Below are 15,563 nucleotides of genomic sequence, written 5' to 3'. Positions count from 1 at the left end.
TGCAGAGATAAATTAAAACTTAGGCCCCAGTATCTAGGTTTGAGAGCCAATAGCTCAGCTCATGACCATTATGAGCCACACATATCTAAAAATTGAGAATTTATTCTCATAATTTACCAGTCATTTCTCTAATGTTCAAATCATAGACCAGAATCATTTACTAGACAGGAGTAGGTAAAAGAGATCAACAGATCTATTATGGAATAACCAAATAATGAAGATTTACTTACTTGGCATAATCAATTATTAATACACATATGTTTGTGCCTGTCATAATAATTTAAATAAAAAAATCCTTGCACATGTACTAAAGCAACCTGTCAAAATTGCTAGGATCATTGCAAATCCTTAGATTTGTTTTGATATAGCCTATATACTATTTATGTTATTAGAGCACATCACAAAGAATGAGAACAATCAGTGCTGGTGGGGATGTGGAGAGAAAGGAACTCTTATCCACTGCTGGTGGGAATGCCGTCTAGTTCAACCTTTATGGAAAGCGATATGGAGATTCCTCCAAAAACTGGAAATCGAGCTCCCATATGATCCAGCTATACCACTCCTAGGAATATACCCTAGGAACACAAAAATACAATACAAAAACCCCTTCCTCACACCTATATTTATTGCAGCACTATTCACAATAGCCAGGCCCTGGAAACAACCAAGATGCCCTTCAATAGACGAATGGCTAAAGAAACTGTGGTACATATACACAATGGAATATTATGCAGCCGTCAGGAGAGATGAAGTCAAGAAATTTTCCTATACGTGGATGTACGTGGAATCTATCATGCTCAGTGAAATAAGTCAGAAGGAGAGAGAGAGATGCAGAATAGTCTCACTCATCTATGGGTTTTAAGAAAAATAAAAGTCATTTTTGTAACAATCCTCAGAGACAATGAGAGGAGGGCTGGAACACCAGCTCACTCCATGAAGCTCAGCTCACCACAAAAAGTAGTGAGCACAGTTATAGAAATAACTACACTGAGAACTACCATAATCAAGTGAATGAATGAGGGAACTGGAAAGCCTGTCTGGAGTACAGGTGGGGGTGGGGTGGGATGGAGGGAGATTTGGGACATTGGTGGTAGGAATGTTGCACTAGTGAAGAGGGGTGTTCTTTATATGACTGAAACCTTATCACAATCATTTATGTAATCAAGATATTCAAATAAAGAGAAAAAAATTTAAAAAAGAAACAAAACAAAAAAAAATGTAGACACTCCAAAGAAATTTTAAAAAGCTAAATTAAAAACATTAAGCTGCTATTTTATAAAATTATTAAAAAAAAAGAGTTGAAATTTGAGGCCAGCCTACCTTATCACCTTTATAAGTTGAAATAGAACTAAAAGAACCTTTTATTTATTATACCTAGTCATTTTAAAAAACTGTCCCAAAGACTGATGTTGGACCATGTACTTGTCTTTGAGATTTAGCAAAGAGCAACTGATTGTGTTACTTACAGAAAGGGTGGAAAAAAAGAGAGATTTATTCACTAAGCCTGTGAGGAAAGATGATGAATCTGAACTCCAGACCCTGAGCCCATGCCAGAAATCTTTGAACAAGTCTCCAAGAAATGTCAGTTTATAGGTAAACAGCAGGTGAGGAGGAATGAGCACTGTGGCCATCCTGAGTCTGAACAGGAACTCTGGCATGGAGATAAACAGTATATTTCTGTTCAGACTTCATTGGAATATTTCATTTCCCATTTATTTGGATAACTGCAGTGATGTTCCCGATCTAAATCTTCGTGAACAGAGTTTTGGTTTCATAAGCAAATACTGCCCTCCGGTGTCAATTTTGTGTCATTGCAAGATGCACCTTCTCTAGCCTTACCATACCCAGGATGCTCAAAGAATTTTCCGTTAACCTTACTTTATAAGTAAGGGAAAATTTTCTCTAAGATTTAGAATTTATAATCATATTCATATGCATACCTTATCCTTCTTAGTACATTTTTTGTTTCTTTTTTGGGTCTTTTTTGCGATTCTCAGGGGTTACTCCTGGCTCAAAACTCCGAAATCACTCCTGGCAGGCCAAAATGCCAGGGATCCAACTTGGGTCTATCCCGGGTCGGCCGCATGCAAGGCAAACTCCCTACCGCTGTGCTATCACTCCGGCCCAGTAAATGTTCTTCCTAAGAGAATTTATAGTTTACTCTTGGTTACTTTCTTATAACAAAAATATTTTGTTCTGGATTATCTGAATTTTATTACTGAGATTCCATCTACTTGTTCTGCCACGAGGTAGAACCTCAAATATCTTCTAACCATGTAAGGTCTTTGCCTCTGTTTACCGAAGCTTTTCCAGCTACATGGCATCTAACCCTGTGTTCAGAAATCAGGACAAAGCAAAAGAAAGCACCTGCTGCAGAGTTCTGGGTCACTTTCCCTGCTTTTTCCTTTCCTATGATCTGCATTTCAGGCTTCTGCCTCTCTGACTTCCAGGTCTCATTTATCCAGTCTCGCCTCAGTGGCACCACTGTGCAAGAACTCCCTCCCTCCATGCTGCTATGGAAAGAACTTTCCTTGTTTATGTCCCTTCTCTCAAGAATCCCAACCTTCCTCTGCCATTTCCTAACAGGTGAACAGAATTGTTCCTTATGTTTAGTCTTGTTTTCTGGCCGTTTGTAATGGGGGTACAAGTCCAAGACCAGTCACTTGATCATAAGTCAAAACTGCAGTGCCCAGATCTGTTATTAATACCATTATATCAGTTTTCTTGGGGGTATTATGTACCTGGAATATCCTTTGATAATGTTTCTATTTAAAATGTACCCCATTTAAAAATTTTAGATTTAGATTATAAATATTTATTTTGATTGTCCATCTCTATCTTGATTGAAGTATAGTGATTTATCATCTGTTAATGGCAGTTTCCTGCATATATTATTACACTCCCACTCCCACTACCAGAATGCCCTCTTTGCTCAGAGACCACTTATTTTAGATTTGATTTTTTTTTCTAACAATGAACCAGTATTTGGATTGAAGAAAATCTAATCAGATAGAAGAGGAGTGTTGAACAAGTTATGAGAGACTTGTGGGGAGTGTCATTTACTTCATTCATTTCCCCAAATTCCATACGAAAATATGATTAAATGTTAATTTCACTTAACCTCTCCTTTTGTACTCCAATGAAGACTTTAATTTTTAGGCATGATTGATAAGCTCATTAGCACACCAACTATTGGCAATCAAACTTAATCTCTTGCCTCTTTCCCTTCCCTGATAGATGATTCAAGTAGAGTAGAACTGAACATTCTGACATTTTAAATTGACTTTCCTGGAAATAACTTCTTATTCAGAGATTTTTTTTTCCTTCGGATAAAAATGTTCTTTCTCTTCCCTTTGGATCTTTTTGTTTGTTTGTTTTTGTTCTAACAGTTTTATCATATGATTTTCATCCTTGAGGTTCTAAGAATCCTCCATGAATCACAATAGCAATGAATACAGGAGAATAACAAGTATCTGGGAAGAAAAACATCTATTATTTTAATCTCTGGTTTTTTGGTCAGGAAAATATATTTCAATGAGTAGTTCATTGATCAGCACTATGCAACTTGTTTATGACTCTTTAATAAAATTGCAAAATGAACCCCAAAAACTACATCTGGAATAATGGACTCTCATAAAGGAAGGGAGTGAGGTGAGTATGGAGTCAGACTAAAATCATGAGAAATGTAATAGTATTAAAAAGTACTGGATGGTTGTGGATGTTGACGGGACGGATGAAGGGGCCTTTCTCCTCTAGCTTGGACCACACGCCTACAAGCCCCTCCAACCTGCAGGTCTGCAGGTTCAGGATAGTGGCAAGGAAATCATCCACAACACTCAGGTTTCGTGAGACATCAGTTTTATTCAAGGCCTTAGACAACACATGTGGCTCTTAAGCTTAAACCTTTTATGATAGATTCATAATCAGCCCTGCATTCAATATGTTTCAGCCATCTCTCCTCCTGCTGCTTCTTTCTCCATTTGCCCTCTCAATCAATCTCTCTCAATCAATCCTTCAAATCCCTTTCCTGCCCCTGAGGCAAACCTTTTGATACCTCCCAAAGACCCCTCCCAGAAATGGGCAGGTCTTACCATTGGTAAGGTTACTTAAGAAGACGGGGGTGGGGTGACGATGTAACAGAAAAATTTTTTTTCTTTTACTAGATTATCTAGTAACAAATGGATATATTAATAGGGATGAATCAGAGTTTCTCAAACTTAGCTCAATTTACATTTAGAGCCAGACAATATTTTTTTCTTGAGAGAAATAGTTGTGCATTGACAAACAACCCTCAATTTATTAGATTTATATGCCAATAATAAACCTTTCCCAGGAACATTTATAAATCCAGATAAGTTGTCTTCCATTTCTCTAGGATATATGTAGGGGGAAATCACTTACAGTTGAGATACATTGATAAAAGATATTATTTCAGATGTACATAAATATAAAAATTCATATATTTAAAAGTGAATATAAGTATATGTTGCAAATGTGAATTCACACAAACACATACAGAGAGACCGGTATTTATTTATGGATCATGTTTAGATGGTCCAGATTTATTCAAGCCTTTCTGTAAGGTTTTTTGGTTTGTTTGGTTTTTGGTTTTTGGTTTGTGGGTCACACCTGGTAACGCTCAGGAGTTACTCCTGGCTCTTTGCTCAGAAATTGCCCCTAGCAGGCTCAGGGGAACATATGGAATGCCGAGATTCGAACCACAGTTCTTTTGCATATAAGGCAAACACCCTACTTCCATGCTATCTCTCCAGCCCTTTTGTAAGTTTGATTGCATCTTTATGGCAAGGTTGTCTACCACCCATTAACGCAGGTAAGCTGAAACTCATGAGTAACTCAATACCACATAGTCAGCCCTAGAACTAGAACTGGACATTCACCAGGACGAATTTTATATTTCTTTGATTTAATTTAATCTGACCAATCTTATATTATGCTGAGACCCTTCAGAAGCGTTATCAGCATATCTGGAATCTTGATTTGCAATGTTCTGCTTCTGCTCTTTCAGGTCACTAACCTCTTGCCTCTTGCCCTCCGAGATGCCCTTATGTAAAGAGTTCTATTTCTTCATGCTGAGATCTAATAAAATCAAGTCCATATAAAGAATAATTAATTCTCATGCTTCAAAGTGGTTTTCCCCTAGTAGAGATGATAGGCATTTAAGATTCTAAGATTCCTCCTCAGACAACCTCAGTAAGAGAACATTATTTCAGACTGCTCAGATCCTTCATAACAGCTGAGATGCCTTGGTCTCAGTATCAGGAAACATACCTGTTAATAATTTATCATTCTATTTTATACAATTTTAAACATAATTTATAAGTTGTTCAGAAGACAGTTGTTTGTTACTTTAAATGTTCCAATTTCAAACCCACCATCAGTGTGACCTTTGACCTTTCCTCCACCAATGTCCCCAATTTCCCACCCACTACCCCAGTTGCCCACTTGCACACACATTTCATATCATTTGTTTTATCACAAAGGCAAATGGAATCATCAAAACTTAGATCAATAAACCAACTTGTAATAATTGCTATTTCTCTTGATTGTCTAAGGATCCATTATTGGTGCCAGGTGAGCCTTCTTTGTTATTGTTTAGGCTCATTGAGCTTGGTTATTTTTATGCAACTTTCCCATAATATTTGCTGTTATCCCATTGGTATGACAATCCTATGAAACTATGAGGTGTCACATATTCACATGTGCATCCAAGCAGTTCAGAATCATAGATCTGGAACAAGTTAGTGGCTTGGTAGTTTGATGAGGTTTAGTTGTGGCCTTGGCCATTTCTATGCTGGAGGATGCCAGGTATGGCTGAGGGCTGATGTGCCTCAGAAAGAAAGAGAAAATCTGCCTGACCCCATTCTGAGAAGGCTGATAATCTTATCATTTTGAAATCTAATAGAGAGTGGTCCTTTTCTTTCCGAGCTGCCTTGTTTGGGTTATGTCTATTAAGGTGGAAGCAGTATTCAATAATCGATCAGTCAGAAAGTAGGTTCCAGTCTCTATTATCTTAGCTTGAAACAATTCCAAAAGCTAGCTTGACTTCAGAATGCCCCTGAAATGAGCAAGAACCATTTTTCTCCTGACTACTTTCAAGCATTAGAAGGGTCAGTCAGTAGCTTTCGGCTATTTTCCTGGGGAAAGTGTTGCCTCTATTTAACAGCAGAGGGCAGCAAAGCCCACATTCTGAGCACAGGTCCACTTGCCTGTCCCACTATCTTAGAGCACTTCATTCCTGAAAAGTTTGTTAGGGAAATATAATCAATTATGTTACTCACCTGGAAATGTGTTTGAAAATGCTGTAAATTAAATCTAAAGTATCATGCATACTTATTAACCACTATCTCCCAAACATAAAGACATTTTTGATGTATTTTTATTTCATTTTTTATTTATTTGGTTTTTGGGCCACACCCGGTGATGCAAGACTTTTTTTCTTTTTTATTGCTTTTTGGGCCATACTCGTTGACACTAAGGGGTTACTCCTGGCTATGTGCTCAGAAATCGTTCGTGGCTTGGGAAACCAGATGGGATGCTGTGGGGATCAAACCACGGTCCATCCTAGGTTAGTGCATGCAAAGCAAATGGCTCCTAAAAGACATATTTTTTTTTGCTCCTCTATCCCAAAAGACATATTTTTTAAAGAATATTTAGTCTTATGTACATTGCAGAACATAGCACAATGGCCAGAATATGGAAACGATCCAACCATTCATCTACAGAAAAATGAATCAATGGAATACTAAGTAGCAGTAAGAAAAGGTAAAATCATTCAATTTGCCACTTGACGGTTAAAGTTACAGTGTATTATGGTGCATAAAGTAAGACAGAAGAGACAGATAAAGAACGCTTTCTCTAATATACTGGAGAAAACTAGGAATAATAAGGGAGCAACAAATGGCCAGATGCAGAGATTTAGGGCATTGGTCTTGAGAACTGAGTTTGCCTAGGCGGTGAAAAATGGAATATAGGAAGGCATTAGGGGAAGAAACTGGGCACTAAGGATGAGGATGTGGTCTCAGAATATTGTCTACAATAAATTATTATTAACAATATTAAAAGTTACCATGTTCCAATAAAAATAGAAAAATGTTAAAAAGTAAATAAAAAGTCTGACATAAACTATTTTCCTTCATAGTCATTAGACATTAAAGAGTAAGCATATTAGTAGAACAATATATTCTTAATATTGTTTTATCCAAAATTAAAATTGAGAGATGTTAATGTTGAATAAAAGGATGTCTCCCCAGATGGGAGATTTCTGGGACTTGGTGTACTTTCACCATAGTTTTTTATCTGAATTTCTCTTTTATTTTTATTTATTTATTTTATTTATTTTTTAAAAACCTTCTTTATTATTTTTTATTTCAGGGCCACACTTGACAGTGCTCAGGAATTACTCCTGACTCTGCACTCAAAATTCACTCCTGGTAGTCTTGGGGGACCATATGGGATGTCAGGAATCCAACATAGGTCAGTCCAGGTCGTTGAATGCAACACAAATGCTCTACTGCTGTGCTATCACTCCAGTCCCTGAATTTCTCTTTTAATCCACAACATTTTCACTTGATTTTTGCTAGACACTTCAATCATGCAAGTGCAAGGACCATTAATGTCTTGGGTTCATTACAAAGTTAGGAGTCAGTAGTCACTTTGGCAAGAAGCTGAGAAGCAGTGAGGCATTTCCTCTGGTTGTTAAATGCATCATTTCTCTTGGATTGGGCCTATTGTTGGAAAATTGGTTTGTGGCCATATATCAACTCTCCATTCAGAAGCTGGACCAGAATAAAGATGTGTGGGTGGCCATGCAGTTCTCCTTCTTGCTTTAATATTGCTGATAATCTAAAGAATTTGGATGAACTAAAGACATTTTGCCCCACCTTTTTGTCTATCTTTGCTTCTTTTTCTATTAAATCATTGGTAAATGCAGAGTTAACAAGTTATTATATAAAGTTTTATTCTTTCTTTATTTGTTTGTTTATTTATTTATTTTGGTGTTTGGGCCACACCCAGTGATGCTCAGGGGTTACTCCTGACTATGTGCTCAGAAATTGCTCCTGGCTTTGGGGACCATATGGGATGCCGGGGGATAGAACTGCAGTCTGTCCTAGGCTAGCACATGCAAGGGAGACTCCTTATGGCTTGCACAACCTATCCAGCCCCAATTCTTTACTTTTTTTTTAACTATGAGTTTTATTCTTTTACTCTGAGCCTGGGCAGTTTGTTAGGATACTTCAGAAATTATTACTCTGTTTTCACATTAAGTCCAAATTTCATCTTAAAGAGAGTGATATGTCATCAACTGCAGACCAGTCTCCATTTAATAAAAATAAAATCATGCATCACAGATATTTTCAGAGGTTACAAGATAAGATTAAGGATCTTTCTTTATTGCAACATGGTTGATATTTTCTATCTCATTTCAATGTAATGGTTAGCAAGCTCTTTGCAAGTATGTCATTATTTTATCACAGTTACCAAAGAGCAAAATCTTTAAAAATGTCAACAACATTATAATACTCCCCTTTTAATAACTGCAGCAAATTGAACACAGAATGCTTTTTTCTTCTGTAAAGTCTCTTTTTCTCAGAACTTGGAGATAACTTGCTTTGTAATTAAATAAATATAATTATTACCAGCAGTCCTTTCAAGTCCTTTCTTGTAACACTGGTATTTCCAAAGATACTTTAATGTGGACTAAATGATATTTAAGCAGAATGGTGGCATTTAATGAAGATTCATTGCACCTATTAAAGTGAAAATGTTTATGGTGATTGTTGCTGGAGTGCATGTGACCATACAATGAAATATTTAGCAGTGCTCACTATGATATCTTTCCTAGAGTGTAACATAGAGAAATTTCCAGAGGAATATACTCACCAATATAGAAAATGTTCATTAGGTGTGGAGGGTAGGAAAATGTCAGAGCAACTAGTTTATTATGTTTCATGTAAAATAATTTGTTATAATTGATCTATTATAGGAAGTATACACTAAGATCAATTTTTCTGTGACCAGGGAATCTATTAGTTTCTATTAGAGTTAGAAAGGATAATATAAACTTTCTTTATGTGTCATTATAGTTTAACACTTAAAATACTCTAAATCTTCTCAATCTATATACACACATATATATTATATATCTATATATATGTATAAATATATATATCATATATCTATATATGTATATCTATCTATATCTATATCTATCTATCTATCTATCTATCTATCTATCTATCTATCTATCTATCTATCTATCTATATTGGTTGAAGTCACAACTGGCCATGCTCAGGGGTTACTCCTGGCTCTGGGCTCAGAAATCATTCCAGCAGGCTTGGGGGATAATATGGGATGCTGGGAATCAAACCCAGGTCCATCTCAGGTCAGCCACGTGCAAGGCAAATGCCTTACTGCTATGCTATCTCTCCAGTATTCATTTTCTGGATATTTTAAATTTACTCTTAGACAAAGACATAACTTAGAAACAGGTGTACTTCCTTCACCTTAGTTGCAAGTTAATAAAACTTAAAAAAATTTTAGGGCAAAATCTGATGTCATTTGCTGGGATTCAAACCACTGTTCGTCCTGGATTGGTTGTTTGTAAGACAAACACCCTACTGCTGTGCTATCTCTCTCAATGATTTTTTAATGATGTCATTTGCTGGGATTCAAACCACTGTTCGTCCTGGATTGGTTGCTTGTAAGACAAACACCCTACTGCTGTGCTATCTCTTTTAATGATTTTTTAATAGTCCCCCCCCCCGTAGTATCAAAGCCCTTTGGATGGGCTTGGATGGAGGGGTGCCTTTCTCTGCTGTCCCAGGCCACGTGGCTCCACCTCCTTCTCTAGCCGGAGGGTCAGCAACTTCAGGTAGAGGCAAGGAAAGCATTCACAGACAGACTCCAGGAAATATCATCTTTATTTGCCCTGGCCAATGTGTGTGACCTATATCATAAACCTATTTAAGCACATGCCATCCTTAGCTTGCCCTGAGTCTTAACTCCCATTCAGCCATCTCTCCTCTGACCTCCATCCAGGTAAATCCCCCTTGCCCTTCTGGTCAAAGGCCTTATCTAACCTTTCCAAGACCCCTCCCAGAAATGGGATGGTCTTTCTTGTAGATAAGGTTACACAAAGAATAGGTTTAAGGTTACATCCCCCCTTGATCAAGAGGTATATAGGTAGAACCCAGGGTATCACATATGTAGGGCACATGTTCTGTTGCTAATTTACATCCCAGGTTTCCCAAGGTAATCCAACAAGTGGTGCTAGAATAATTGGAAATGACATGCAAATGGTGAACTTCATCCCTCACCTTGTTCTATGCATGACAATGAAGTTGAAATTTATATAAACCAAAGTATAAACATCAAAATTATATACATTTTAGGAAGAACCATCGGTAAATGTTTGAATTCAACAGTGTTTTTATTTTTTATTTACTTTTACTCATTATTTAAGCATCATGGTTACAAAATTGTTCATGGTTGAGTCCTAGTCATAGTACATAGAGCATACCCCACTCTTCACCAGTGCACATTTCCTGCCACCAATGTCACAGTTTCTGACCCACCCACCTGCCTCTGCCCACCTCTAGGTCAGACATTTTACCTTATACTCCCTTCTTTTTTGACACTGTGGTTTGCATTATTGCTAATAAAAGGGTACTATGCATATCACTTTACCCCCTTTATTCTTCCCTAGTTATTGACCAGAGTGATTAGTTCCAATTATTATTACCACATCATTCACTACCCTAATTGCATTCACCACCCTTTGTGGCAAGGTTCCTACCATGGACTGGTCCTTCTAATCCTCATCTCTCTTGTCTTTGGAAATTAACACAAAGATGACACTCTATAAAATAAAAAATCTGGTAAATTGCAAAAAATTAAAAATAATCTGATATCATTGATTAACTACTCCTTGGAATCTTTTAGTTTCTTTTTTCAGTCTTCTGAGCCTCAAGAAATCCTTCCTGAGAAATCAGAAGTTGTTCATTTTATTCTGAAGCTACAGATGTAAAGTATACCTGAGGTTCCCTATCGTCTTTTATGATTGCAGAGAAATTAGTCACCTGAAAGAAATTTTTGGTTTTTTGTTTACTAAATTCCATGTTAAAATTCAAGTCTGATTTTGGATATAAGTTTATTTTGTAGGAATCATGTAAAATATTTCTACTAAGAAATTTTTCTACACAGTTTTGATCTGTTTGGTCTAGGATAGGTTTTGGAACAGTGTAGAGACTTATTGCTTACACTTAATCAGTTCACTGAATCTCTGGCTTTCCTCTTCTCCTTAAATCACATTGTATATATATAGAAAATTAATCACTAAGGAATGCAGGACTTATCTTATGAGAGAAAAATCAACTTTGGGAAATTGTGCTATTTTAAGAGTAAAAAATGTGCTATTTTAAAAGTATTCAAGTTAGTGCATGCTAAAGATTAAAAAATAGTCTGCAACAGAGACAGATTGATAAGGCAGACAATATCTCCTACCATGAATTCATTTATTAGAAAATAGAAAGATCACAGCTTCATATGCAAATCAATTAACACCATACACCATATTAGTAAAAGGAAAGATAAAATTCATAATATCAATCAATGCAAAGAAAGAATTTTACAAGATACAATACCCATTAATGGTAAAAAAAAAAAAACAGGGATGGAAGGAACTTTCCTCAAGATAGTATATCTATCTATAAAAAGCCTATTGTCAATATTATTCTTGTTGATGAAAAACTAAAAGCATTTTTACTGAGGTCAAGCACTAGGCAAGGATGTCTATTGTCTCCACTCTTATTCAACATAATAGAAGTCCTAGCAACAGCAATCAGGTTAGATAAGAAAATCAAAGGTATCCAAAGTGGAAAAGAGGAAATAAAACTCTATTTGCAGATGGTATATTGAAGTACATTGAAGACTTGAAAGGGTCCACAAATAGTTACTAAAAACAAACTAATACAGCAAAGTAGCTACAAAGTCAATATACAAAAATTAACTTTAATCTTTTTGGACTAATGAGTCAAAGGATACAGAGAGCAAAGAGTATATCCCACTTAAAATGGTGTCAAAAATCCAAATGTATCTAGAAATTATCCAAGAAGTGATAGAGCTATACCACAAAAACTTCAAACACTTAAAATGAAGTTGAAGAATACCTAAGGAAATGGAACATTTTTCCATGTTTATGAATTGAAAGAATCAATTTTATCAAAATGACCATCTTAACTAAGCTTCTAAACAGATTCAATGAAAACTTTATCCAAATTTTGATAACATTTATTCTTTAAGGACATAGAACAGACAATTTAAGTTTGTGTGGATAGGGCCAGTGCAATAGTACAAAGGTAGGGTGCTTACCTTACATGCTGCTGGCCTGGGTTCAATCTCTGATACCACATATTGTCCCCCAACCCTGCCAGGAGTGACTTGTTGAGTACAGAATGAGAAATAGCCCCATCAGCATTACTAGGTATGGATAAAAAATTTTGTGTGGATCATAAAATACCCTGAATAGCCAAAACCATACTGATGAACAAAAAATTAGAAGGCATCTCATTATCTAACTTGAAGCTATACTACAAAGCCATAGAGATCCAAACACTTTGTATAGGATCAAAGACAGACTTTTGGATCAAAGAATCAGAATAGTATATCCAATGACAATTCCCCAAGTACATAGTCAACTAAATTTCAACAAAGGAGCCAAGAACATAAAATGGAATAAAGAGAGTATTTTCAACAAATGGTTCTGAGACAATTAGATAACCACATGTAAGGAATTAAAACTGGATTCAAATCTCAGACCTTACATAAATGTCAACTCAAAGTGGATCAAAGACCTTGAGATTAGAATTAAATGTATAAAGTATATTGAGGAAAACAGGCAGATTGACGTAGACCTCAATGTAGTCTTTAATAATATGATGCCAATGGCAAAGGCTTACAGAATCAAATTTCAACAAATGGGACTACATCAATCTAAAAAGTTTCTGTTCAGCAAAAGAAACATGGGACAAAACTAAAATTAAACAAAACAGAAACTAGATGGGAAAAAATATTTGCACTCACCACATCAAATAAAGGTTGATATCTAGGATATATAAAGTACTAACAAAGATTAACCCCCTAAATCTAAAAAAGTAACGTTGAGAAAACAAGGTGAGGAAATGCACAGACACCTTTCTGATGAAGATCAGTCAATGGCCAACAGGTACATGAAAAAAATGCTTATCATCACTTATCATTAAGGAAATACAAATAAAGATGAGGATGAGATATCATCTTAAATCAGTGCGAATGGCACATATTAAAAATACTGGAACTGGGCCCGGAGAGATAGCACAGTGGCGTTTGCCTTGCAAGCAGCCGATTCAGGACCAAAGGTGGTTGGTTCGAATCCTGGTGTCCCATATGGTCCCTTGTGCCTGCCAGGAGCTATTTCTGAGCAGACAGCCAGGAGTGGCCCCTGAGCACCACCGGGTGTGTCCCAAAAGACAAAAACAAAAAAACAAAAAAACAAAACAAAACAAAACAAAAATACTGGAACAATATCTGTTGGCAAGGATGCAATAAAAAAAATATCTCCATCACTATTTGTGAGAATCTTACTTGTTTATATTCACATATATAGCCCACTATTTTTTGTAGCACTCAGCAAAATAGTTATAAGTTGGGATGAACCTGGATAAACAACAGTTGAGTGTGGTTCATTTAGATATATTACATATATCAAAAGATTATAACATAGCTATAAGGAATTATGCTATCATGTCATTCACAGTAAGATAGATGGAACTAGAAGATAACATGTTAAATAAATTACTCCAGAGAAAGGATTAATACAGGATATCACTTATATGTGGTGTTTGGAATAACTGCATGAAGGAATGCAGTAGTTTAAATGACAGTTGTCTAGAGCACTCTTGAATCCAGAGAACTGTGATAAGGAAAGAAATTAAGTGGAGGAGAAGAAAGACATGTGAAATATTGGAAGGGCAAGGGCCGGGGACTCAGGTGCATTGGTGGTTTTAAGGAAGTAAAGAAGTACATATCCAAACCATGGGGTCAACAACAATAAAATCATGAGACCCAAACTTTAACTATCAAACTTAAAAAATGTGCCTGTTATGATGGTAAACTGGATGAGGGGATGAAATCAGGAAATACTGGTTAAGGAAAGTTGACATTGGTGGTGGGAGTGGTGCTGTAACATCGTATGTCTAAATTCTAACTATGAATAATTTTGTAAACCACAGGGCTTTAAATAAAAATATATTTAATATAATAAAAAAGAAAGATCACAGTCATACTACTGGAAGGGGATATCTCGGAGTCCAGTTTGTCTATCAGGAGATAGATGTTATATTTAATGCTATATTTACTGACTAAAATTTAAGTGATCATTTGTTTGTTTGGTTTTGGTTTTTGGGCCATACCGAGTGGCACTCGCGGGTTACACCTTACTCAGAAATCACTAATAACAGGCTCAGGGGACCATATGGGATGCCAGGAATTGAACACAGGTTGGCTGCATACAAGGCAAATGCCCTACCTGCAGTGCTATTGCTCCTGCCCCTAAATGATCATTGACCATAAACTCAGGACTACCAATCCCATGCAGGAAACTTTCCAAAATGGCCCCTCTCCATCCATATGGCTTTTTCATTTAGTTTGAGTTGCTTCTAGAGATTACTTCAGCTACCCTTGGTTCATGTTGTGACGTGTACCTAAAACTCAAGTGTTCCAGACACAATTCTTACTATTGTTTAATCAAACAGATATATTTTTTTTCTTTTTGAAAGGGTGGTACGCCTGGCTATGCTCAGAGCTTACTCCCGACTCTGCTAAGAAATCACACTTGTGGGACTTGGGGGACCGTATACAGTGTCAGAGATTGAAGCTGAGCCAGCCACCTGAAAGGTAAGCACCTTGCTTGTTGTACTATCTCTTTGTTCCAGGATATTTCTTGTTATCAGTCTCTGTAACCTTTTAGATATCCAAACTGATAAATGTCACTGGCTATGAGAGGCAGCTGACAGACGGCAGCCAGCAGAGAGTTGTCACAGGATAAATGACAGGTAATGGTCTATAACCTTTTCCACTCAAATTAAGGAGACAGAAATGAAAACAAAAAGTTAACTAGAAGATATCATATCCTCTTAGATTTAAAGCAAAATGCCAGAATTTAAAGTCTATATACTTGGAAAGAGAGTTTAATCAAATCAATTGGCCAAGATCAGAGCAGCAGTTTTGGTACTCATATGAAATTGCCACTGCAAAGGCAGTAATGGGACAAAGGTGCCTACCTTTTCCTATATACTGCCCTGTGCAAGAAAAGTGAAAAGATCCTCAAAAAGACCCTTGTTGTGGCCGTCATTCATGAAACGGTGTCCTTCAGAATAGATAGTTTATATCTAAAAATTTACAACTTGGTGTTCCAAAGATTGAGGATGATGTTAGCATTCATTTAAAAATCAATATGTGGTTTGTGCTAGATTTTACATTTATAATAGAAAAAATAAACATGCAA

This window comes from Suncus etruscus, chromosome 12, assembly GCF_024139225.1.
Source record: "Suncus etruscus isolate mSunEtr1 chromosome 12, mSunEtr1.pri.cur, whole genome shotgun sequence".
Lineage (NCBI taxonomy): Eukaryota > Metazoa > Chordata > Mammalia > Eulipotyphla > Soricidae > Suncus > Suncus etruscus.
Note: the sequence above shows the minus strand (reverse complement) of the source record.